At 49.3% G+C, this 25643-nt stretch overlaps 1 long non-coding RNA gene across 20 annotated transcripts in view; it reads right to left on the reverse strand.

Moving 5' to 3' along the window:
* Positions 1-4733: 4733 nt before the first annotated feature.
* Positions 4734-25643, reverse strand: part of LOC149125175 (uncharacterized) — an 80075-nt gene continuing 59165 nt past the window's right edge. For 16 of the 20 annotated variants that reach the window (XR_016212166.1, XR_016212163.1, XR_016212165.1 and 13 more), the window contains 3 exons: positions 20290-20936; positions 7140-7282; positions 4734-5440 (listed from right to left, as the gene is read on the reverse strand). This is a non-coding gene — a long non-coding RNA (uncharacterized LOC149125175). Of the gene's footprint in view, positions 5441-7093; positions 7283-20289; positions 20937-25643 lie in introns of all 20 variants that reach the window. The other 4 variants (XR_016212158.1, XR_016212167.1, XR_016212160.1 and 1 more) reach the window with 4 other exon arrangements.

Consider the following 25643-nt stretch of genomic DNA (forward strand, 5'->3'; position numbering starts at 1 on the left):
CTGCTGATTCCTGTTGATGCACACCCTGGGAGGCAGCAGGTGATGGCTTAAGCTATTGGGCCGCTGCCACCCACGTGGGATATCTGGACAGCATTCCTGGCTCAGCTTCCATCTGCCGAGCCCTGGCTATTGCAGACATTTGGAAAGTGAACCAGAGATAGAAGCTCACCGCTCTCTCTCTCACAGAAAAAAAAAAAATCAACCGGGTACACACTTAGGCTTTGGTGAAAGGACTGATCCACTTCTGTCGATTGATTAAGACAATTCCTTGGGAGACCAGGACTGAGTTCCCAACTCTAACATCAGTCTGGCCCAGTCCCAGGTATTACGAATCAGCAGATGGAAGAGATATCTCTACCACCTATCTATTTTATAATACACCTATCATTTATCATCCATTTCTATCATCTATCTATATCTATCATCTTTCAAATAAAATTCTACAAAAACTCAGCTCCCTGGGAAGCGAGGACACAAGGCAGTCTTTCCAAGCATGGCAGCCACTACTGCCTTTTATGCCCAGCTTGGAAGAGTGAAGGGTGTCATCGCTTGCCCCATTCCCAGGACCAACCACGAGCCCAGTTGCCCAGAAGGTATTGTCAGACAACACGGAAAATACGAATGCTGTGCATGTTATGCAAAAACTGGGCAGGGATTTCAAAATGTTTTGCACCAAAATAAACTTTTAATTCAATTTCTCCACAAAGTATTTGCATGTTGCAAGTAGTAAACCCTGACCTAGCTACGTGGGTCTCTTCCTCATACAATTTCTTGAATATGAAAATAAAAGTTATCATGATCCGAGTCTAACATATTACAATTGCCTTTCACTACATCATTTGTGTCATGTTTCCATGATCCAGAAACATCGAATGATTTCCCTCCGGTTTGTCGTGCAGCTGACAGTGGTTCACGTGGCTTCCCTGCCCCACTGTCCATTGTTAAATGAAAGACAAAATTGCTGACCGTTCTCAGAGGGTGTGACATAAGTTCATTAGCTAATGTGTTGGCAAAAATTCTCAGGATGTTCATTAATAAGGTACATCTCGTGGGTATATATCCTCCATGATCATTTGCTTCCATAGTTCCTTTGTTGGCATCAACTTTTATTGACTGTTCTACATAATTAAAGCCCCGAGAAATTGATTTTAAAAGACCAGGAAGGGTGTGTAATACAGGGCTGCCAACACTAATGAAATAATTTAAGTCAGAATTAGACAAAGGGACAAATTAAACTCCGCAAATTACTCAAGCACTGAGAAAGGCTGATTGTTCAAGTGTAATTAAAATATACAGCCGGAATAGTAACCGCTAACAGAGTGATCCGATCAATGAACACAGCAGCTATAAAAATTTAATGCAGTGTGAGCAGCCTATTTTTTAAAATGCAAATAATCAACCCAAAATGCAGCTGCCTGTTAGGAGGCAAACATGCCCAAACTAACAAGCTCGGGGAAATTGTGCTGATGCCTCAGATGAAACAGGCGGGTGGAAGATATTAAGGATGTTACTCTCAGCATCAACACCGCCATTTAATCATAAAGATTAATTTCTCTAAAAAGGAGGGGTGGAGCTGGGAGGCCGAGCTGGGGAGTGTTTCTCCTCTCCGGCTGATTCTTCACCAAACGCCTGGGCTGCACCTGCCCAACCAGGTGCGCCACGTGATGAACCAGACCACTTCCCGCACACGGTGCCCATCCGACTCCCTGACCTGGCATAAAGCAAGATAAAACTAGCCTCCACGGCCAGCGCCGCGGCTCACTAGGCTAATCCTCCACCTAGCAGCGCCGGCACACCGGGTTCTAGTCCCAGTCGGGGCGCCGGATTCTGTCCCGGTTGCCCCTCTTCCAGGCCAGTCCTCTGCTGTGGCCAGGGAGTGCAGTGGAGGATGGCCCAAGTGCTTGGGCCCTGCACCCCATGGGAGACCAGGAAAAGCACCTGGCTCCTGGCTCCTGCCATCGGATCAGCACAGTGCGCCGGCCACAGCGCGCCGGCCACGGCAGCCATTGAAGGGTGAACCAACGGCAAAAGGAAGACCTTTCTCTCTGTCTCTCTCTCTCACTGTCCACTCTGCCTGTCAAAAAAAAAAAAAAAAAAAAAAAAACTAGCCTCCACGAGAGATGAGAGTTGCAGGCATGTCTAAGAAAAGACCAGGAGTGACTGGAAGGGATGGGGAACCTCAGATCACAGTTTTCATCATAACGTGAGCCATCCACTGACAACGCTTATGTCCCCAGACTGCACCAGGGCCTGGGTACAAACGAGGTCACGCTGATACTCATTGCATGTGTTTCATTAGCCCCACTTGCTGATAGAAACAGGCCTTAGAGCCCACAGCCCTGCTTCAGCATCTCTAGAAAACGTCCGGGGACCCCGAGATGTACCACCCAGCTCCCCTTCCAGGGAGGATGCCCCCCAGTGTCAGCCCCTCCAGAATCTGCCTCCACCACAGAACTTTCCACGCACCGAAGGAGGCAGATGGGAAGAGCCAAGCACTTCCATCCATGCAGGAGAACTCTGGCAGCCGCGTGCAAGCCAGGGCTGCCAGGCAGGTTGGCCAAGGCTTCGAGGGGCTGCATCAAGGTCTAGCCTCTCTGCCCAGCCCTGCTTCTTCCCTCCTCTTCCCCAGGCACGGGTCCCTGAGCAGCTCCTCGTGGCCCACAGTCTACCTGGGGCTTGGATTCATCGTGGCTGCAAGGAGCAGCTGGCCCAGCCTCAAGGGTCCCACCTGCTTGGCAGGACGCACTCTGCTCTCTGGATCCACGTCTCTCCTGCTCACCCCAGACGCCAGTTTCTCAGTTCTCAGCCTCCTCTCCTCTGTGACAGGCTCCACTGTGGGAGACCATGGTTCCTGGGCCAGCTGTGTCTCTGAGTTCTGGAGTTTGCTCCTCTTCAAGTCTCATAAACCTGCCTTCCCAATCAAGCCAGACCTGATTCCCTTCTGGTGTATTCTCTCTCCCACAAACCCTGCTTGAGATTTGGCATCAGTTCACACCTGCACAAACACACCTAATGCCCCTGACGGGTCTGAACCCAACAGAAGGGCCTGGAGGCTCCTCGTCCCGGCGTGACACACAGCGAGGGAAGGAGGGAAACGCTGGTGCTCCAAATATATGAATATCGTGGAACAACCACACCCTCTATCCCTACCAGCGCTGTTCTGGTTCCTGCATGTGTTCTTATGTTAACACACACCCCCAATCAGGCACACTTAACACATGTGGAAGCTGGGCCACAAAGCCATTTGGAGACATGAGGCTGCATGACTCTAAATTGTGAGCTTGCAACCACTGAGCAGGAGAAAATATTTGCAAACTATGTAAGCAATAAGGAGTTCACACCCAAAATATATAAGCAATTCATACGACTCAACAGCAACAAGACAGACAGACAGTGACCTGATTTTAAATGGGCAAGGGACCTGACGCTGGACGGATATTTCCAAAGAAGACACCTGAATGGCCAACAGGTATGTGAAAGGTGATCCATATCACTAACCATCAGGCAATTGGAAAGGGAACCACACCAGGTATCAAAAAGACACGCAGCAACAGAGCGTCAGCGAGGGCACGGAAGATGCTGGTACACTGTGGGTGAGAATGTAAATTGGTACAGCCACTGGGGAAAACAGATGGAAGTGCCTCAAAAAGCTAAAAATAGTTCCGCCATATGATCCCGCAACCCTACTGCCAGGTGTATACCCAAAGGACGTCCAAGGGCTGCGCCAACTTCATGTTTATCGTAGCGACATCCACAACAGCCAGGATATGGAGACAACCTGCATGGCTGAGGATGGATGAATGAATGAAAAAAGACACACATGCACACACACGCACACACACACACGCATACGTGCAAATTTGAGTCAGTCTTTAACAGGAAGGAAATCCTGTTGCTTGCGACCATACACACGAGCCTGGAGGACGTGGTGCTAAATGAAGGATTCCAGACACAGACAGACATTGCACCATCTCGCACACATGTGGAAGCTCGAGAGTCAAACTCAGAGCTGCAGAGGGTGCGACGGTGGTGACCAGGGGCCGTGGATGAGAGAAATGGGGATGAGAGAAATGGGGCGATGTTGGTCCAAGGGTGTGGGGAGCAACTCGGACTAGACTAAGTTACTGGAATTAAGACTTATTCTATGCATCTGCTCTCCCACAATATGGCGCTGGGAGAGGAGGAAACAGCTTCTACACAGCTGCCTCTCGCCAATTTGACTGATGAGCTGCAGGAGCTGATCTTGCTCCTGATTGGAGGAGAGCAGCGTGCCCAGCGTGTGGGTAGCAGAGTTGGGATTGGAGGAAGAGGACTATAAAGGAGGAGAGAGACAACATGCACCAGGAACATCCGGATAACATCTGAGCAGCCCCGGAGAGAGCCGGCCGGCGGTGTGCCACCCCCACGGAAGTGGGGAAAGTGGCAGGGGGAGCCGCCCCTCCACAGAGGTGGAGGGATCGGCAGCCAATCCGGGAGGAACCAGCAGCAAACCCGGGAAGGGCCGAGCAGACAAAAGAACAGCGCAGGGTCCTGTGTCGTCCCTCCATGAAGAGGGGGAGTGACACAAGGGGACAAGCTTTCAAAGGGAGTAAGTTCTGGAGCATGGCGTGGAGACTGGTTGGTAGAGTGTATTCTATGCATTCTATACATGGATAGCACGTGGTCCATATTTGTTTTATTTGTCAGTCATACCGCAAAGCTGCAAGAAGTTGTCAAATGGTCTGGCTCCAGGGCCCTGCTCTCCAGCACTGTGCCCCCACCTTGGCTCCCTCACCCAGGCTCAGTCCCTGCTCTGGGACAACAGTGCTGATATTCCATAGGCAACAAGAGCAACACAACCCGGTGGAAAGTCTCCATGCTTCGGCCTTTTCTCCCCTTCGCCCAGGCAAGTGGTCAAAGCTAGAATACCACTTCCCAGCATGCCTGAAGAGGTGCAGCATCAGGGGAAATCTGCACTGAGTGATTCCACTGCTATGTATTCTAGGCCTTTCTCTAACTCCCTCCATACCTCCCTTCACACTCCAATGTCCCAAAAGCGCATGGGAGAGGCTTAAGCAGGTCAGCTGGTAGCTGCCTTGGCTGGGGCCCTGCCCACTGCCTCTGGCTTTATCTGCAAGGACACAGACATTGCTCAGTGTACAGAAATTCTCAGAGGGCAGAGGCAGCTGCAGGCTTGGCCAGAGTTAACACAATCTGCTAGGCAGGCCACGAATGTTCCAGAGCCGAGCAGGTGCCTGCACGGCCAACACACTGACGCTCCTCCAAGTGGCTTGCCTCTGTCCTGGTCTCTGCACCCATACCATCCACCAGGAGTTGAAGCTCTTGATGCAAACCTCTGGTTTTGCTATTATACTTCTGGAAGTTATACTGCTGGAAGGCGTAGGACTTCAGAGCTCCATACAGCAACACTGTGTTCTAAAGAGCAATGATGGGAAAATCCCTGTGGAAGAGAGAAAAGGCATCTGTATTAACATTTAAGGGGCATCTATTAAATGCAAGGCCCCACGGGGAATCGTCATTATTTCAGTTAACCCTTACGACACCGCTGTGCAGTATCACCACTGTTCTTAAAATGAGGAGGATGAGAAGAGAGAGACGGGGACTTGATCGAGGTCTTGTAGCTAACAAGTAGCAGAGCTGATGGAAATCCAGGCCCGTGCACTTGCCCCCAGCAGCCCACGGTGTTTGCTGAAGGAATCTGCAGTTGTGTGGGGAAGGGCAAAGCATGAAACCTTAACTGCAGTGCAGAGAGGATTAAAGCGGGGCCATAATAGAAGTTCAGATAGGAAGCAGAGGAGGGACGATGTCACTCAGGTTAGGAGCCTGGGGCAGGAGGCTGCTTCTGCGCTGTGGCCTGAAAGGCAAAGAGGCAGACACGGGGCCACAGGAGAGCCACAGCAGGTGTGCAGCAAACGCTGCCTGCTGCCCACAAACGTCCGCCCCCTTCCCCTGCTGGACTTGGCCAGCTGTTTCCCCAAACTCTCGTGCAATTCAGCGTGACAACTCCAGCCAAGGGGATAGGAACGGAATCAACGACTGACAAGCCTGGCCCAGAAACCTCCCACCTGGACTTCCTGTGTCTTCCCCTCCCACCTGGACTTCCTGTCTCTTCCCCTCCCACCTGGACTTCCTGTCTCTCTTCCCCTCCCACCTGGACTTCCTGTCTCTTCCCCTCCCACCTAGACTTCCTGTCTCTCTTCCCCTCCCACCTGGACTTCCTGTCTCTCTTCCCCTCCCACCAACTGAACAAAGAGGAGTAGGGCAGCGGGGATGGTAGAGTACCATCAGGTCAATTCTCTGCCTGACCTCATGGGGGAGCCCTCTCCTGGCCACCATGAGCACCCACCCTCAACTGTCCAGTGGGCACAGACGGCCATTGCATCTGCTTCACTGCATGTTTCGAGTCTCCTTGTTGTGGGAGCTTGAGATGCCCTAACTAATGCAGGCAGCTTCCTCAGGTAAAAGGGAGCCAACCAGCACACAGGGAACACAGAGAGAGAGGCCCAAACGCCTGAGTGGTGGGCGGATGGAGAGGGCCACGTTAAAAGAATTGAAGGTTCATCTGTTAGCAGCAAGGCAAAGTCATCCACACTCTGACAAAATTAAGCCATTTGCAGGCACGGTGCTTTGAAGACCAAAGTTACAAGCACCTGACACTCGAAACTGTCTGAGAACTGTCTCACCCCGCCACTCTTCTGTGTTCCCGAGAATCAGCCTCTGAAAACGATGCCTGCCCCTCGGGTGTCTCACTTGCCCGTCTCCTAATGAGCGCTCGTTCGCTCGTTACATGCTCTGGGTTCAGTTCCAGACACACACCTGCTCAGAATGGGCATCTGAGGCAGGGAAGACGGCGCCCAGCTGCTCCTACTCTAAGGACAACTCAAACACAAGCAGAAAACGGAGACTACAGCTGGCATTATGCTGCCAGAGAAAACTCAGTGTTATAAAAGATATGTCCATGCTCCCAGGCATGTGTTTCCCAAGGCCAGACGTGTGGCACACAGCCCAAGAAAGACAGGAAATAAGAAGCATAGGAAAATAATAATGCAGACAGCAACAGTGGAAAAATGAACTTGAAGCAACTAGCACGCACACTAGGATAGCCTGATGTTTCGGAATTAGCAGCTTCTAACTACAACCTGCGAGAGGAGCACTGGACTTGGCTGGAAGACCGTGATGGAGGGAGGAGAGGCCAGGGAGCAGCTTCTCAACACAGAGGAGACAGCAGTGAGACCCCCGCTTCTGAGACCATCACTCTGGGCAGTCTCCAAGGGAAGTCAGCCTGAGTAGGAAAACAAAAGGTAGAAATAGAAGTTAGGGTGGCAAACAAAATGAAGGCAGGGAAGGAGAGTTGAGGGCATGCTGACCTACCAGAGTGGGCGGGAACTCAGTCACAGGGCCACACCTACCTGCTGGGACAGCTTGGAGACGGAGCCCTAGTGTGTGCTCCAGAGGAAGAGAAGAGAGGTCTTTCTGCATAAGTGACAGCCTTGGCCACTGGGTCCTTCTCTGAGTCACACAGCGTCTTAGAATAAAACTGTACACCCCCCTTTCACTAGTTTGGAGAGTAGACAGCCTGGCATTGGTCAACATAGAGTTATTGAATAAACAGGTGTGGCTAGCATTGCCAGGCTGCAGAACCAGAAAGAACACATGAGCCTTGATCCCAGCCCAGAAGCCCTAACCATGAGTTATACCATGGACGATAAATTTAAAATGAGATCCAGCAGATCTGGGGTCAGCGTTTAGACTGTTTTAGCCTTGTTGTTTCAGTTGAGAGACCATAACAAAGGATAAAACTAGGGGCTTCCCTAAGATCTGCGTTTATTTCCCCATCACATAACAGTCCAGTCACATAACAGTTGGTCCAGTCACTTCCAGTAGAGCAAGCTTCTTTCCTTCTAAAGTCACAGTCCAAAGTTACACACTACTTCCTCTCATGTCCTCTTGGCCAAAGCCAAGTCACATACATGGCCAAACCCAGCTGCAAAGGAGGCTGGGAAGCGCAGTTTTTGCTGAGTGGGTGTGTGAAGCTGCAGAAACTCCTAACACAAAGAAGGGAGAATAAATATTGGAAGTCAGTCCTCGCTGACTTACAAGAATACTTCCTATTTATAAACATAAACTTACCAGTCTGGTGGAAAATCATGATAATTTCATGATGATACAATATTTTCACGAGTGAGAACCTCAACTTCAGTGCAGTGGGAAGCAGCCTCCAGAAATACTGTCAAAGATGGAAAGTGGGGGCGGCGCCGCGGCTCACTAGGCTAATCCTCCGCCTAGCGGCGCCGGCACACCGGGTTCTAGTCCCGGTTGGGGCGCCGGATTCTGTCCCGGTTGCCCCTCTTCCAGGCCAGCCCTCTGCTGTGGCCAGGGAGTGCAGTGGAGGATGGCCCAGGTGCTTGGGCCCTGCACCCCATGGGAGACCAGGAAAAGCACCTGGCTCCTGGCTCCTGCCATCGGATCAGCGCGGTGCACCGGCTGCAGCGTGCCGGCCGCGGCGGCCATTGGAGGGTGAACCAACGGCAAAGGAAGACCTTTCTCTCTGTCTCTCTCTCTCTCACTGTCCACTCTGCCTGTCAAAAAAAAAAAAAAAAAAAAAAAAAAGATGGAACGTGTATGAGCCAGAGCAGTGGTTCTCAACATGACCGAGTACCAGCGTCACCTGAGAAGTTCAGCAGCGAGGTTCACACCTGGGCCCTCGTGATCAGAAACGTGGGTGGTGGCCTGAAGAGCATCTGAGTCTCATTAGGATGGTACCTGAGACCCATGAAAAAGAAGAGCTCAAAGGAAAATGGTTCAACCTCTCCTGAAAGGCTAAAGGAGAAACTAAGCATTTAAAATATACTTCGATTTTGATTTTTAAATGAATGCGCAGAGTTAGACATTCCTGAGGCACCTCACTCAGCAGGATGCCAAAAGGACTGAGATTTGGATAGATGAGGTTGTCCCCGGCTCTGCCACTGTTAGAGCTGGGGCCAGCAGTGATTTACCACGAGGGGCTGGCCAAAAGGACTGGCAACGGCATTCTCAGATCCCACGTGTTGCTGGCTAATTCTCTTTGTTCTTTGGTATATTTTAAGTAACACAGATGTAAAGTGAAAAATATTAAGCCTTCAACAGACATTTATAGAGCTCTAACTTCATGCAAAGCACTGCAGGGAATACAAAAGGAGCAAAGACAATGAAGCACTGCGGGGAAATACAAAAGGAGCAAAGACAACGCACAGGAGCTGTCAGGACTCGGCTTCCTATTGATTGACCTCCACCTATGGACGGGGAAGCTACAGCGTTGATCAGAAGCCAACTGGTGGCTAGTTGTTCACCGGTAGAAGCATGCATAGGTCTCAATCTCTCTCTCTCTCTCTCTCTCTCTGTCTCTCTCTCTCTCTCTCTCTCTCATTCACTCATTCACTCACTCCCTTTCTCCTTTCCTCTGTTTAGATTCAAATTTTTCTAAGATCGGTACATGATACTTTGATCACAGAGGAAAACTAACCCTACAGAAAGTCTTATCTTTAAAAATTTTCAAAGACATCGTTAAATTCTTGCTCTTTTGTCGTTGAGCTAGCAGGAGTGATCAATACCCACAGACACAGAGAGATTTGATAAGGAAGAGCTCATCTCAAGCAGAAAGAACTTGAATCAAGGCTGGTTCCCCCGGGGAATTTTCTGTGCGTGTGTGGGTATGCACACACACACACACACACACACACATGCATATCCGTGTTCCATAGAAGAAAGAAGCAACAAGAAATGGGGTGCAAATCAAAGACCATAAGGAAGAAACAATGAGACAAAGAAATGCAGCACCCCTCAGAAAACAATTAGTTCTTTTCTGTAAGCCAAACAGCCTTGATTCTTGCCATCTCACACACAATTCCCACAATTGCTCTCTCACTTTGTCTGCTAACCTTCACCTCGCTGGGACTATTAAATGCTGAGAAGCAACTACTGTTTGTTCCCGGGAGACAAAGACTTTGCGTTCTCGTGGAGTGGGTTTGGGCCTCCCCTCGGGCCAGCAAATGCCCTCCTGGCAGTCAGCTGTCAATCGCTGTGCGGGAGGAAGGCACCGTGCCCCGTCGGCGGTGCTCACTCAGAAGCCCAGAGAGTCCAGAGGCTTGGGAGCAGGTCGCCTGATTATTATTATTTTCCCAGTTGCTTCCTCCACTATGCTTTGTTTGGCTTAAAATGCTTTGCATTTCCTAGCGCACATTATTTGGAGGGAGGGGAGGGAAACCTAGCCCAGAACAGGAGAAGGAACGGGGCGAGCTGACACTAAACGGGGTGTTGAGTGATGCACATGCGACTGCTTCTGTATTTCACTTCTGGAAAGGGCTCGCTGCGGACCCCATTATCAACACTGACCTTGGCAACAGCTAAGACTTTGCAGCACCTGGCAATCGATTCTTACTCCTTCACCGGTTGAGGGAGTCTTCTGGGGATGGCTTTGAAGTCTCGCTCTGTGTGGTAGAAGCTCCGTGTTTCATCACCTGTAAGTCTCTCTAACTGCGATCTCTCTGGTGCCCTCATCAAGCAGAGAAAGGTGAAGAAGTACCTGCATCCCCTTAACGACTATGCTGAACGCTGGGTTACAACGCGTTTGATGACCACTGGAAAAATACGTCCAGCATCTGTACAGGGAAATGCCACATCCACGTACATCAAAAATATGCAGGAACATTAAGTATTTCAACATTAAGTGTTCAAAGCACAAGTGTTTGACTTGTACACGTAGAATGATGTGAATACAGGACAGCGCAAATGAGCCAAGGCAGTGGTTCTCAAGCAGGGACAATGCTGCCCCCTAGAGGATGCGTGGCACTTCCTGCAGACACTTCTGAGGGTCAAAACTGTGGGGAAGGGCGTCCAGTGTGTAGAAGCCAGCAGCGCAGCCGAACATCCTACAATGCACAGGCAGCCCTGACTAGGAAGGTTCTGGCACAAATGTCAGCGGTGCTGAGGTTGAGAGATGTATTTCTAAGCTCCCCTTACTGCAAGGCCCAATTGGAGGACCAGAGGATACAAGAGATTAATAAAGAAAAACAGCCGGCGCCGCGGCTCACTAGGCTAATCCTCTGCCTGCGGCGCCGGCACACCGGGTTCTAGTCCTGGTCGGGGCGCCGGATTCTGTCCCGGTTGCCCCTCTTCCAGGCCAGCCCTCTGCTGTGGCCAGGGAGTGCAGTGGAGGATGGCCCAGGTGCTTGGGCCCTGCACCCCATGGGAGACCAGGAGAAGCACCTGGCTCCTGGCTTCGGAACAACGCGGTGCGCTGGTCGAAGCATGCCGGCTGTGGCGGCCATTGAGGGGTGAACCAACAGCAAAGGAAGACCTTTCTCTCTGTCTCTCTCTCTCTCTCTCACTGTCCACTCTGCTTGTCCCCCAAAAAAAGAAAGAAAAGAAAGCACCTTCTTTTGCTTCGGTACCTCCACCCTCTACATTGAGTCCCCGGAGCCGTCCCCACCGCTCACCAAAATCCACAGTCTGTAGCGGAGCCAACCCTGCCGCAGAGTGGGCGCAGGCTCCTTCCCAGCTTGAACGTCTTCTGTGGCCCTACAGCGGCCTTCTCGTCTCTGGGAGAGGAGGGACAAGCCAGGAGCTCCCAGGGAACATTCTGCTGTGTCCCTCGGGCAGATGGGGGCTGCAGGAGCTGAGGACAACAGCACCCCGAGAGGGAAGCAACTATAAGCTCCCCTAGTGCCCCTCGCCAGGGCGGCTCCTCCCCCAGCCTCCCATGACCCCAGCGCCCGAGCCTTGTGAGTGCCTGGCAGAGAAGGGGCTTCTCCGTTGTTGAGTTCTGCCCCCTGGGGGTGGGGTGGGGGCACAAGCTTCCCTGTGCACCCTCAGCCCTGCCCACTGAGGGTCTCAGGCTGCAAGAGCTCCCAGAATTCGGTTTCCTGTGCTCCAGTGTCCAAGGACCTGCTCCCTGCTGAGAACAAAGACACCCAAAAGGAGGCCAAGACTCTTCTTCCCCAGGTATCCTGCTCCCAGCTGTGCCCAAGATCTTCAGGTCCCACTGCTTCTGGGGGGTGAGGGAAGACCAAAGGGGGCAACCAGCTGGCGCAGAAGGGAGCTTTCTCAAGCTGTGGTCTGTGACCCAGCCACTGACCCCTTTTCAACGAAAGGGGCTCTGCAGAAAGCCTGGCCCACGTGCACCTTGCTGGGAAATGCACAATGCGTGTGTGAGAGGAGCAGGGTGTGGGAGCTCCTGCTCCTAGCTGTGTTTTCCTGCGGTGCCGACTGGCTGGACACATGCAGCAAGGACATGAGGAGAGAGGGTCCCGCCTGGTGGTGGCCCACGTGCTGACATCGGGGCCACACGGACCCACAGGGGCTTCCTGCTTGAGCTCAGCCCTGCTGTTCCACAGAGGAACCCAGACCCTGAGCCCGTTTGCTGCTGAGCTTGGAAGGGGGACCCACGCTTCCTGGGACATTCAGATTGGTCTCTTCTCCGAGGAGTGGAACACGACAGCGTGGGTAGCCTGGCCAGTCAGGACCTCAGGGCACCACCTCCACATGTTTCCCACACAGTGGAATCATGCTTGGGATTTTGGATGTCTTTGTGTTGTGTATGTGTGTGTGTGTGTGCATGTGCCAGGTATTGCTTGTCCCTGAGTGCCACAAAGGATCTGGAAGCCAGCAGCCTAGACTCAAGTCCACCACCCTTGCCCCACCACTAGGCTTGTATAATCAAACTAGCACAGTCATCTATTAAGAGAAGATACACGACCACACAAATTCATGGAAAGGTGAGCACATCCCACACCTAGAAAATGCCCACAAAGCAAGGCTGACATCATGCCTGTGGCTCTCACTCCACAGAGGGCCAGGAACAATGCCCGGCCGAAGGCCTTCCAGCACCTGCACACCTGGCCCTCACCATCCTGCTCTCTCTCTCCCTGTACCAAGCAGGGCCCCCACCAAGAGGCACTCCAAACCACCTGCTAGTCCTGAACAGTGAGCTTTACTGAATCGCGACAACCACCATTGCCTGTGGACAGGTGATGGCTCTAAGGCTCATGGAGGTAAGACGGTGCCCCCAAGGTCTCACAGCTGGGGAGGAGGTGTTGGAGCCAGGCAGGTGGGCCAAATCTCCCCCACTGAAGCCAGGCTCGTCCCGCTCACCTCAGTCAACCCAGCTAGAAAAAGGCATGCAACTTCTTGGAAGAGTCCTTGACCGTGGAGAGAAGGCAGTGGGGTCAGGTGGCTGATCCAGGATGGCACACAGGACCCTGGAGCTGGGGCAGCTTGCAGAGTCGTCAGACCTTAGGGCTGGAGGGGCCAGGCCTTCGAATCCCCTCTCCTCCTAGACAAGTCTGTGTATTCTGACAGTCCAGGGAGAGGATGACCTCAGGGGAAGTGGCTCTCTGCTGCTGGGGACAATGGGCAGAGAGGGACTCAGCATCAGCACCGGGCAGTGTCTTCAGCACCCACCCCACCCCCCATCCACAGCACAAGTCCCCCTAGAATTCTGCCCTCTGCATGCCATCCCCAGTGCTACAGACAGATGAAGACCTGTGACTGCTTCAGCTCCACCACTTGCTGTGTGCCCTTCTTTTTGAAGATTTTTTTTTTGTTTTAGAGGTAGAGTTACACACAGAGGAAGAGACAGAGAGAGGGATCCTCCATCTGCTGGCTCACTCCCCAGATGGCCGCCACAGACAGAGCTGGGTCCATCCGAAGCCAGGAGACAGGAGCTACTTCCAGGTTTCCCACGCAGGTGCAGGGACCCAAGCACTTGGGCCATCTTCTGCTGCTTTCCCAGGCCACAGCAGGGAGCTGGATCAGAAGAAGAGCAGTCGGGACTCGAACCAGTGCCCATACGGGATGCCAGTGCCACAGGCAGAGGCTTAGCCCACTATGCCACAGCACTGGCCACGGCGCTGGCCCCTACTGTGTGCTCCTGTGCTGGTAACTTAACCTCTCTTGTGCTTCAGTTTCTGGTAACCATAAATGGTAACCACATCATGGGATTTTTTGGAATTAACATGTAGCTCTTGGCACCGAGGTGCCTGGCAAATGTCTCTTGCTGTTATTGCTGTTATACTTTGCTCCCGAGGCAGCCAGATTCCTCCTTGTATGAAAAGGGCTCTGGAGGTAGATCCCAGGGAGGGTGGAGAATTGCCCAAATCTCCCAGGAGCCTCTGTTCAGGACCCTGGTCCAATATTTATTTTGGTTCTGAACTGCTGCTGCCACTTCACTTCCCTGAGAGGATGATTCCTTAAGGGGAAGCTTTGAGCAACTTCTTCATGAATACTTGAAGCTGGCGGGCTCACTCCAGGACAGCGCGAGTTTGCATAATTCATGAGCATTCTGCCTGCAATTGACAAGGACAAGGCAAATTGCATAAGAGCCGCTTATTCCTTACATGCCATTACGTGGTCTTTGATAACTCAGGCAGCTGGCATGCAACTCAATAATGCTTTTAAAAAAAAACTCCATAAAAGGCAAGACAAATATTTAAAAGCTAGTTAAGCACCAAAATGGATATGAAGGTGATAGCCACCAGGGAGATAAAAATGAAAGAGAGGCTGTGTTTAACCTGGTTTGGAATGGTCTCTTTGGGAAGCCGACCATCTTCGTGTTCAAGACAGGACGCTGGGCCAAGAGTGGTTTCATCTGCGTAGGGGCCTTGATTCCTCAACGCTCTAGACACAGTGAATGTTGGGTGGCACGCAGTGCTGTCGGGTAATGAAGACACCAAACAGGTCTCTCACACCGTGAGAAGGCACTGCAGCACACAGAGGGTATGCGGCTCTACCAGGCCAGTGCAAGACAGGACACTGGCGGGGCAACCGTTGTGTCCTTAAAATGCACTCTGATGGCAGAGAGAAGAAAATGTGTTCATCTCAGAGGCCAGCACGCCCAGCACATAGTCGATCTGAGCTGCCACAATCGTGTTGTCGGGGGACCCGGGAGCCCATGGCCTCCTTTCCCAATACAAACGGAACCAGTCCGTTCGCCCCCACAGCCCGCATTCTCCCATCTCCTTCTACCTGGAGCTCCTGAGCTCCGTTTTCATCAGAGACGCTCCTCTCCATCCTTTACGGCCCACTCAAACGTCATCTCTCATGAAAGCTTTGCCAGGCCCATCCTCTGCAAACGAGACAGGACGGTTCCGTGTAAACTCCAGTAACACCTGCCCTAAATCTTCCTTGCCTTACGTTACTTTAATTCTCTCTCAACCCTGATTTTCCCTTGATCGTGCCAGCCTTTCTAAAGCAGAGACCATGTCCTAATGCTCTTCACACCTGCTACGACACACGTGGCGTGGGCCCTGTGCTTGGGATGCTAAGCAGTGGCGGCCGAACGTACCAGGAACACCTTCCCTCTGACAGCTCCAGATTGGCTGTTCAGCTTTTTTCTCCTCTTCTGCCACTAATCACAGAAGTCAGCACAAGGCAACCTCGGCTGTTCTCTGGAAATACCACAAGGTTGAAGGTTGGAGAGTTGACGCTCAGTAAAATGTTGCTTCCTTCTCTGTCTCCAAAGCAACTAAGGGATTCTAGATCTCAAAAGCCATTTATAGAATATTCCAGTCGGGGTTAAATGAAATGCCCAAGGTCCCCTATCAAGGGAAAACACAGATGGCCTCAGATCTTTCCTTGTGCCGTTCTTTTTGCTACAGGTAATGTCACGATTTTTCTCTTTAGGGGGTCTTTAGCTGACTCGTTCCAGGAATGTGATTTTTTTTTTTTAAGCACAAGCCTAAGAATATTAATCTGTCAAGACAACAATATATATAAGGAACCTTCAGTTTACTGATAAGCTTATTTATACAGCTGGCTCCTCCACTCGAAGCTTCGGTGAAGCATAGATCCGACTCGGGTACAATAAGCAAGCGCTGCCCTGTGACAAACCCTCTCCGGGGTCTGCTGGTGCTCTCGAGAACATCCGGAGAAAAATGAACTTCAAGTAGAAGCATTTTGCTGATTTTATTCTCTGCAGAACTCAGCCACAAACCAACATCATAGATGAAAAATGCTCCAAATGACGTGAAAATAATGAATCAACAGCACGACTGGCAAATCCCGGGGAACAGATCAGAGTCTGGAAAAATCTTCAGTGAAGATTTCCTTCCAGGGAGCCGTCTCAGCATCCAAACGCATTTATCCCTGGCTCACGCGGTTTCTGCAGAGTGGAAACGAAGCAAGGCCCTTCCGGCTCACTTCCATTTTTCACGTGGGTGACTATGATTTCATATGCCCGTGTTCGAGTTTAACCAAAAATCTGTCTTCATCTGGCTGAATCATGAGATTTTCACACTCTATAATTTGTTGCTCTTAGAGCATCTTTATGCCCCAAGTTCAGGTGACCTTAAGCCCTTGGACTGTTAGTGTCTGGTCCTCACGATGTCTGTGTGGGTCATTCTCTCCAAGGTGATTATCAAGCAGGTGAGTGAGACACAGCTCCATGCATCACTGCTTCTGTGCTGTGAGCTTCAGTATCAAGCACGCGGTGAGTGTTCCTGATTATAATAAAGGCCTTTGGAGCCATGAGCACAAGCTCCCACAGGTCTACACAGCCAAAGAGATGCAAATGTGCATGCTGTTATGTGGTAAGTTCAGAACCCTGGACCTACACGATCAAAGGCATTTATATAAAGGCAAATTTTGTCTTTTTGGATCTCTGCAGGTAATGAGAGGTCTTATCAAAGATTTATTGCACAATAAGAACAGTTTTCAGTCACGTGGAGAGGCAATCAGGGAAAAAGCCGTACAAGAAAGAACGCCGAGGCCGGCGCTGTGGCGTAGTAGGCTAAGCCTCTGCCTGCGGCATCGGCATCCCATATGGGCGCCAGTTCGTGTCCCAGCTGCTCCTCTTCCAATCCAGCTCTCTGCTATGGCCTGGGAAAGCAGTGGAAGATGGCCTAAGTGCTTGGGCCCCTGCACCCAAGTGGGAGACTCAGAAGAAGCTCCTGGCTTTGGGTCAGCTCAACTCCAGCCATTGCAACCATTTGGGGAGTGAACCAGCAGATGGAAGATCTTTCTTTCTGTCTCTCCCTCTCTCTCTGTCTATAACTCTACCTCTCAAATATAAAATCTTAAAAAAAAAAAAAAAGATAGAATGCTGAGTGGTTACACACTCAGAAAGTAGAAGGGCAAGCACGGATAAGAAAAACCCTTCTAGTTGTAAACAGACAAGATGTGACCAGGAACTCATGCAACAGCACCCGACCTTGATCAACTTTATCAGCTTACGTGCTGACTGCGGCGTGTATTGTTGCTTCCAAGTGGAGACCATGTCCATTCAGGTCACTTTTATCGCAAAAGTGTTACCTTTAAAATTTGGATTTGGGGACAATTCTCTCAAAGTCTTCATCCTTTTAAGTTTTTTTTTTTAATTTCATTTATTTGAAAGAGTTGTCAGAGAGACGGGAAGAGACACAGAGAGACAGACAGAACTTCCATCCACTGATTCACTCCCCAAATGGCCACAACAGTCAGTGCTGGACCAAGCTGAAGCCAGAAACCAGGAATTCCATCTGGGTCTTCCGCATGGGTGACAGGGGTCCAAGCACTTGAGCCATCTTCCATTACATTCCTAGGCACATTAACAGAAGCTGGGTCAAAGTGGAGCAACCAGGACTTGAACCCATATTCACGTGGGATGCTGGCTTTGCAGACAGCAGTTTAACCAGCTGCACCACATCAGCTCCTTAAGTTGGTTTTTTGAATCAACCTGTGGCAGCCAGATGCCTGAGCTCCTGGGGTTCACATCCCAAAGCAACACCCTCCTCTTGAGTACAGACAGAATCTAGGGCTTCTTCCCAAGAAAAGAATACAGCAAATGGGAAGGGATGTGTGGGACCACATCCACTCGCCTGATGGCAGGACGCTGGAACCCCCTTTGGTAGACATTCTGTCCTCTTTGGCGTGCAGGAAGAAGCAGGCATGTTGGGAAGGCCCATGGGACAGGAGCTAAGGGCAGCCTGCAGCCAGCACAAAGCCAAAAATGGAAGTCCCCAGTCCACAGCCTACAAGGATCTGAAGGCTGCCAACAATACATGAGTTCAGAAACAAACCCTTTCCCAGTCAAGCAATCTGATGAGACCACAGCCCAAGCTGATGTGTGGCATCTTTGCAGAGAACCTAAGCAAGTCATGCCCAGATTCCTGCCCCATAGACACGCAGAGATAGTGAGTGTAGACCGTTGTTAGCTGCCAAGTGTGAGTACAATGCAATAGACAGCTAATGCATAGACTTCAGTCACTCAGCCAGCTCTGGATAAAATTTGTAATACCGTGTGTATTTTTATCCACCATATCATCCATCAATCTTGCCCTCTTAATTATCTTTTCCTTACCTTGCTTTCCGACTTCTCCACCCCTAACAAAACCAAGAATTCAAGATGCTCTCAAGTCTGTAATGCTTCACAGGCCGGATTAACATCATCTAACATCTGGAGGCCAGGCACCGTGCTACGCACATTACAAGGACAGTTTTATGAATCCACTCAGCCCTAGAAGGTAGAGACTTGGAAGATGAACCAACTGGATAAAATAACTTTGGCAAGGTAAAAAAAAAAAAAAATAGCTAGAAAGCAGCAGAGCTGAGACCCTCAGTCCACAGACAAGAGCTATGTGGGTACCCCCTCTCCTACGAAGGGTATTTGCACACATTATCTCATCTCATCCAAACAGTGACTCCACGAGGTAGCTAGTGTAGCAGCCACAAATGCAGATGAAAAAATGCAGCTCTAAGAGTATATGAAGCAACGTCATTTGGCTTGTTACGGTGTCCTAACCTGTCCTCTTTCTGCTGCAAGCACTCAAGCCCATTGCTGCTCTTCAGTCCTGAAGATGAGCGTCCCGGCAGCAAGCCGGGGAGCCCGAGTGGAGCAGTATGCAGAGCAGACGCTCTGAAGCTGATCTGAATGGGGCATCATCCCCGAGACCCTCGATGTCAACACACTTGAGAGCTCCATCTGCAAAGACGACTCCCACCTCCAAGCGATAGTTCCACGTCCGGAAAATTGCAACTGCACTACATCATAGACACCTCACAGGGAGACTCGAAAACAGGATACTGACTACGAAGCACAAAGTCTGGGAAACTCAGTTTCCTAAACTATAAAACGTGCGTGGTCAGAGCAGCTCCACACTCCCTAAAGCCCCATGGTGCAGAACGCCATCCCCAGAAAAAGGAAGAAAGCGTTCAGCGGGGGGCTGGCGCTGTGGTGCAGCAGGTTAACGCCCTGGCGTAAAGCGCCGGCATCCTATGTGGGCGCCAGTTCAGGACCCAGCTGCTCCACTTCTGATCCAGCTCTCTGCTATGGCCTGGGAAAGCAGTAGAAGATGGCCCAAGTCCTTGGGCCCCTGCACCCGCATGGGAGACCTGGAGGAAGCTCCTGGCTCCTGGCTTCGGATTGGCGCAGCTCTGGCCATTGTGGCCATTTGGGGAGTGAACCATCCGATGAAAGACCTCTCTCTCTGCCTCTCCTCTCTCTGCATAACTCTTTCAAATTAATAAATAAATCTTTAAAAAATGCATTTCCAATCAAAACCCTAGCAAGATTTAAAAGAAAGAAAGAAAGAAAAAAAGCAAGCAAGCAAGCGTTCAGTGGGACAACACAAGAGTATGGGACTGTGCGGAGGCATCCAAACAAATAACCTGGTGCTGGGAGGCCTATGGTCCGCATTGGCACATGAGAGGCTCTGAGAAGTCCTGCACTTTACCAATCCATAAAGCTATGCCGAACCCAATGCTTCCAGAACTTTCTAACCACAGAGGGGATCTTTTATTCTGGGAACCCTTACTAATGTCCGCTAGGGCTCTAATTTCTACTTGGGAAATTCTATGAATTTACCTCAAGGTTAATTTTCATTTCACGGGAGGTTAAAAATTAAGTCTGACCTATAAAGTGGCTTAGAGGTAGTTTGTTTAAATTATACAGAACAGAGGAGCCCATTGCAAATGTCCCCGGGAGCACAGCTTCTCCCCAGGCCTCTCATCCATCAATTTTAGCTGCACATTATCTACTTGCTCTTTTTAAGGCACCTTGAGTTGAGGATTTTGATGAATCTGAGAATATAAAATAACATTTGCAGGTAACTCATTTCCAGGGCACGACGTCGGGGTTGCTCCATTTATTCTATCCACTTCCTTCTTGTAATCACACGTTCACCACAGAGGAAGAGGAAAAGGGCAAATGCATTACATTCCTATTACACAACTAGTTGGTGACGCTTCCCCCTGCCGTTCCTTTATTTCAGCTAAAATAACCATGTTCGAAGGGTATATTAATCCCATTGACCTTTAGAGACCTATTTAGAGGGATCTCACCTCATTTTTCTTTTTTATTTTCCATAACGGAGTTTTTGGTGGAATTTCTGCACTCAAGTGAGCTTTGCAGTCCGTGGAGAAGATAAGGTGGAGGCTTAATGACTCAGTCCACGTCCTTCAGAAAGTCACAGCCCACACAGCCGACTCATTAGTGCCAAATGGGACAGAAATGCCCTCAGGAGAGCCGTGGGTGCTGCCTTCAAGGGTTCTGTTTTGAGCTCTGACTCATCTTGCCCCAGCTCCAACTTTAGGCAAATTATTGCACTTTTCTTAAGCTTTGGGTTTTTTTAAGCCTCTGTATGCATATCTACAAAATGGGTGTCAAAAATGGTTCCAACCTTGTGGAGTTGTGGAGAAAAGGACTTGAGATAATGTGTGGAAAATATGGCTCATCCGCGTGGTCGGGAACCAGCCTTCTAGGAATGGTGCTGCAACAGCTTGCAATAATAGAACTTGCATGGTGGCTTCTGTCACTCAAACTTTACAAAATAGACGAGCAACTGGCCCAAGGTCACCCAGCGAGCAATTGAAGGACCACGGATACAAGTTCTTTTTCTATTTGACTTGGTTGTTTATCCCGTTGTACCACCTGATGATACACAGCAAAGTACGTTGGGAGTCTCCTGCAGCAGGCATTGGTCAAAATGCTGAAGCAAAAAAAAAAAAATTTAATTTAAAATCAAAAAAAATTTTTAAAGTAAAACTTTGTCCTTAGGAAAATCTGTAAAGTAAGCAAAATGGAACTCCTCTCCCCTGCCTGCCACCTCTAAGGAGCAGAGTCTTCAGGCTGCCCTCGAAGCCGGGGCTCCTCGGTGCATGCCAGGACCTACCTTCCCAGGCAGTGGCCTGAAGCCTGGGCCAGAGCTACGCAAAGCTGCCGGCCCCTGAGTAGCTTGTCAGCAGTCAGTGGGGAAATAAGGGATTTGCACTAAAATGTAAATCAACATGCCAGTCTGTTCAATGAGAAAGTTCTAACGCCATTAAAACGAAGTTAGCTTAACTAAAAAGAATGTTTGGTGATCAGCAGCAGTCCCCAGACCACACTTTGAGGGGTAGTGTTCTAGAATACTCTCAGCCCACCCTTCTGATTCCTCAAGAAACCATAGCTCTCTCACTTCCCATATGTTCCATTCTCCTCTGGGTTTATTTTTATTTCAGAAACTAATTCATGTAAATGTATTGGCATCACCAACAGTTAATATTTGGAGTCTCTAGGTGAAATATTTATCATTAAAAATGAGTTGATGGCCGGCGCCGCGGCTCACTAGGCTAATCCTCCGCCTAGCAGAGGCGGCACACCACGTTCTAGTCCCAGTCGGGGCGCCGGATTCTGTCCTGGTTATCCCTCTTCCAGGCCAGCTCTCTGCTGTGGCCCGGGAGTGCAGTGGAGGATGACCCAAGTGCTTGGGCCCTGCACCCCATGGGAGACCAGGAGAAGCACCTGGCTCCTGCCATCGGATCAGTGCAGTGCGCCTGCTGTAGCACGCCAGCCGTGGCAGCCATTGGAGGGTGAACCAATGGCAAAGGAAGACCTTTCTCTCTCTCTCTCTCACTGTCCACTCTGCCTGTCAAAAAATTAAAAAAAAAAAAAAAAGAGTTGATTATAAATACTCCTTAACCCAGAGAACCATCCTGACAGCAGTGATTTTGGCTACCTCTAAGGCTGTGAGAAACATACATTAGGAAAACAGATGAAACCTTAGGGGCTCCTTGAATCACGTCAAACTCATCCCTAATGTGTGGGAGGGTGTGGGTATGCACATGCATGCGTATGGGATGGGGTGGCGATATGAGACATGGCGTGGACCACAGCAAGAGAGTTCAGGAGAGAAGCTGCTTGCTCTTTACTCAAAAGATTTCCTTGGGCAGATGTTTGGCCTAATGGTTAAGATGCCAGGAGTGGGGGGGCCGACGCTGTGGCGTACCAGGGAAAGCCGCTGCCTGCAGTGCCGGCATCCCACACGGGTGCCAGTTCCAGCAGCTCCTCTTCCAATCCAGTTCTCTGATCTTTCATCTCCAACAGAGGCAGATATACAAGGCAACTTCAAATAGTTCATGGAAAAATAGAAGTACAAGATGAGCTGAGACGGATCAAGACAGGGGATTAGTAGGCTAGGGATAAACAGCTTTTAAAAAAGTGTAGGAAGTGCACTCTCAGGTGAGAATTGGAGAGGAAACCACACTGGAAGTCCTACAAGAGGAAGACGAATGCCGTGGACCTGTGTAGAGGCTGCGGACATGCAGCACGAACGTGAACACAGGCACACTGCAGCAGCCAAGAGCCAGAGTGTTCAGCAGCTTGGAGACAGAGGGGAGACTGGACTGCTGCAACCCGTGGTGATACAGCCATAGGGAGAGCAGGGCCTGAGTCTAGACCGGAGCCCTAGGGGTTAGCAGTTGCTAGCGGTTGCCCATGGACCCCATGGAACTAGAGAGGGAACTGTTATCTCTCCCCAGCTTCCCCACAACAGCGCCCGCTGCCCCTCTGAAACAGCACAGGCGCCATCTTGGGTTTGGGCAGGAGCTGTGGAATCCTTGTATACAGCACAGCAGTACTGGCAGCAATGGTGGGAGAGAGCAACGTTCGTCCAGTGGCTCCTTTGTGTGTGGGTGATCCAGAGACTCCAGCAGAAGGAGGAATCTGCAGTCCCCACCACTCTGAACCTGGCTGGGAGGTGGCTGGGCAACCACCTAGGATAGTTAGGCACCTGCAGCCTCCTCCCAGGATCAAGACACCTAGGCAGAACTGGCTCAAGGAACATCTGCCTCTCTGTTGACTGGAAGAGGCTGACAGGGCAGAAAAAAATCTCTGTACCCAGTGACTCTGGGAGCCTTGTGTACCGAGACCACGGTTACGTGAGAGAGTGCAGTGTGCAGCTGGGCTCTGGGCGATCACTGGGTGTGCTCCACACGCCAGAGCTTCCTGGGTGCCTAGAGCAGCAGGAACCGTGCTCACAGTGAGGACTGTGCAGATCATGTGTGTGGTTCATAAGGTGGCGTGATGAGTGTCGAACACACTAGGGGCTAATACCTAGGCATTGAGATCAACCACACCCAACTTGGTAGTTACCCTGGATACTCACCCCTCCTGGAAGCATTGACCAGAACTCCCTGGCCACACCCACCACACACCTCTTGAAAGTGTAGACATTCTACTAAGCCACAGAGGCATAGCTCAAAAATAAAAGCCATCAGAGGGAAAAACAGAAAAAAGAAAAGCTCTACAAAGCCTAAAAATAAATGTAGAAATTCAAGAAACACGAATAAGGAAGGCATTAGACCCCCCAAAAGGAACACAATATTTCAATATTAGAACATGATGAACACACTGAGGAAATGCCAGAAATTGAATTAAAAAATGAATCACAGGATTACTCAGAAGCAATCAGAAGCAAATCCACGAAACAAAGAAAACCATATACGATATGAATGAAAATTTTTCCTATGACATTGAGATTTTAAAGAGAAATCAAAATGAAATACTAGAAATGAAGAATTCAATAGATCAAATAAAAATACAATGGAAAGCATTAACAACAGAGTTGGTGAGGCAGAAGAAAGAATAGCCAAGCTAAGAGACATCTCTGGAAATTTTACATTCACACCAAAAACAAGAAGAAGAAATTAGAAAACTTAAAAACAGTGTTTTAGATCTATGGGATACTATCAAATGACCCAACATGCAGTTCTTGGGAGTGCCTGGAAGTGTGGAAAGAGAGAAGGAAGAGACTAGAAGGCCTACTTAGTGAAATAATTACAGAAAAATTCCCTAATTTGGAGAAAGAAAGGGATGTCCAAATACAGGAAGCACATAGAAACCCTAACAGATATGACAGAAAAGATCTTCACTATGACATATTGTAGTCAAACTTTCCATAGTAAAGCATAAAGAAAACATTCTAAAATGTGCATGAGAGAAACACCAGATTACTTTCAGAAGATCTCCAATTAGACTCCCAGCTGACTTCTCATCAGAAACCTTGCAGGCTAGAAGACAATGGCAAGATACAGTCCAAATATTAAGAGGAAAAAAAAACTGCCAACCCAGAATACTGTATCCTACAAATCTCTCGTTTATGAATGAAGGTGAAATAAATACCTTCCATAACAAACAGAAATTGAAAGAATTTGTCACCATGCAACCAGCTTTACAAAAGATACTAAAGGATGTGTTCCACACAGAAACACAGAAAGAAAGCCATTCATGAAAGAATGTAAAAACAGAAAATCCCCCAGTAAAAGTGCAAAAGAAATCCAAAGTAAATGATGGGAATATTCACAGAAAAATGGCACAGTCAACTAGTTACTTATCAATAGTTACCTTGAGTTTAAATGGCCTCAACCTCCAGTTAAAAGACATACTGGCCAAATGGATTAAAAAAACAAGACTCATCTATTTGCTGCCTACAAGAAAACACATCTCACCAACAAAGTGAAAGTAGAAAAAGATATTCCATGCTATCGGAAAGCAAAAAAAGGCAAGTGTGGCCATCCTAATATCATACAAAATAGACATTAACATAAAAACTGTTAAAAGAGACAGAGACAGGCACTATGTAATGATTAAGGGATCAATTCAACAGGAAGACGTGACTATAATAAATGTATACACGTCCAATTACAGGGCACCTGGCTATTTAAAAGAAATGCTAATGGATCTAAAGGGAGATACAGACTCCAATACAATGATAATGGGAGACTTCAACATCCCACTTTCATCAGTGGACAGATCTACCAGTCAGAAAATCAATAAAGAAACGACAGAGCTAATTGACACAATGGACCTAACTGATATCTATAGAACTTTTTACCCCACAGTTGGAGAATACACATTCTTCTCATCAATGCATGGAACTTTTTCTAGGATATATAATATGCTAGACCATGAAGCAAATATCTGCAAATTCAAAAAAAAAATCCAAACCATACCATGCATCTTCTCAGACCACAGTGGAATGAAGCTGGAAATTAGCAACTCAGGAATCGCTAGAGCACATGCAAACACATGGAGACGGAACAACATGCTCCTGAATGAACAATGTATCATAGCAGAATTCAAAAGAGTAATCAAAAAAATTTTGGAAACAAATGAAGACAATACATCATATTAAAATGTGCGGGATACAGCAAAAGCAGCACTAAGAGGGACGTTTACAGCAATCGGTGCCTACATGAAGAAATTGGAAAGGTACCAAATAAATGAGCTATCAGTGCAACTTGGAACTCATAAAATAGCTTAGTAAAGTGGCAGGATATAAAATTAACACACAAAAATCAATAGCCTTTGTGTACACAGACAATGCCATGGCTGAGATAGAACTTCTAGGATAAATCCCATGTACGAGAGCTCCAAA

Source organism: Oryctolagus cuniculus, chromosome 8 (assembly GCF_051225735.1).
Source record: "Oryctolagus cuniculus isolate XC-2025 breed Fujian yellow rabbit chromosome 8, ASM5122573v1, whole genome shotgun sequence".
Taxonomy (NCBI): Eukaryota; Metazoa; Chordata; class Mammalia; order Lagomorpha; family Leporidae; genus Oryctolagus; species Oryctolagus cuniculus.